Here is a 1,397-nt window from a genome sequence, read left to right as displayed (position 1 = left end):
GTGCAGTCGGGCTGTGGGTTTACTCCCTGCTCCCCTCATGACCAGCCTGGTCACTTCGGCAGCATGTTGCACCTACCTTGACCCCTCTTCCCTGGGCCTTTGTGACAGCACCACAACTTGCTGTGCACAAGCCGGGGAACTACAGACCAGTCAGACTCACCTCAGTCCCTGGAAAAATCATGGAGCAGGTCCTCAAGGAATCAATTCTGGAGCACTTAGAGGAGAGGAAGGTGATCAGGAACAGTCAGCATAGATTCATCAAGGGCAAGTCATGCCTGACTAACCTAATTGTCTTCTATGAGGAGATAACTAGGTCTGTGAATGAGGGGAAAGCAGTGGATGTGTTATTCCTTGACTTTAGCAAAGCTTTTGATACGGTCTCCCACAGTATTCTTGATGACAAGTTAAAGAAGTATGGGCTGGATGAATGGACTATACGGTAGATAGAAAACTGGCTAGATCATTGGGCTCAGCGGGTAGTGATCAACAGCTCCATGTCTAGTTGGCAGCTGGTATCAAGCAAAGTGCCCCAAGGGGTTGGTCCTGGGACCAGTTTTGTTCAATATCTTCATTAATGATCTGGAGCGTGGCGTGGACTGCACCCTCAGCAAGTTTTCAGATGACACTAAATTGCGAGGAGTGGTAGATATGCTGGAGGGTAGGGAAAGAATACAGAGGGACCTAGACAAATTGGACCGAAAGAAACCTGATGAGGTTCAACAAGGACAAGTGCAGAGTCCTGCATTTAGGATTTTAGGTATGGAAGAATCCCATGCAGTACAGACTAGGAGACCAAATGGCTAGGAAGCAGTTCTGCAGAAACAGGACCTAAGGAGTTACAGTGATGAGAAGCTGGATATAAGTCGAGTCAGTGGATGCCCTTTGTTGCCAAAAAAGGCTAACGGCATGTTTTGGGACTACTATAAATAGGGAATTTGCCAAACAGATCGAGGGATGTGATCATAATCCTCTCTTCCACCACTAGTGAGCCTCAAATCTGGAGTATGTGTCCAGTTTTGGGCCCTAACTACAAGAAGGATGTGAAATTGGAAAGAGTCCAGCGGAGGGCAATCAAAAATGTTATTAGGGGCTGGAGCAACGACTTATTGAGGAGAGCTGAGAACTGGGATTGTTTAAGTCGGCAGAAGAGAAGAATGAGGAGGGATTGATAGCTGCTTTACTACTAAAGGGTTCCAAAGAGGATGAATCTAGACGTTTCTCAGTGGTATCAGATGCGAAAAGGAGTAATGGTTCGAAGTTGCAGTGGGGAGGTCTAGGTTGGATATTAGGAAAAACTTTTTCAGTAAGGAGGGTGGTGAAGCACTGGAAATGGGTTTCCCCTAGGGAGGTGGTGGAATCTCCTTCCTTAGAGTTTTAAGGTCAGCTTGACACGTCAG

The sequence above is a fragment of the Chelonoidis abingdonii genome, chromosome 25, assembly GCF_003597395.2.
Source record: "Chelonoidis abingdonii isolate Lonesome George chromosome 25, CheloAbing_2.0, whole genome shotgun sequence".
Taxonomy (NCBI): domain Eukaryota; kingdom Metazoa; phylum Chordata; order Testudines; family Testudinidae; genus Chelonoidis; species Chelonoidis abingdonii.
This window is presented reverse-complemented; position numbering follows the sequence as displayed.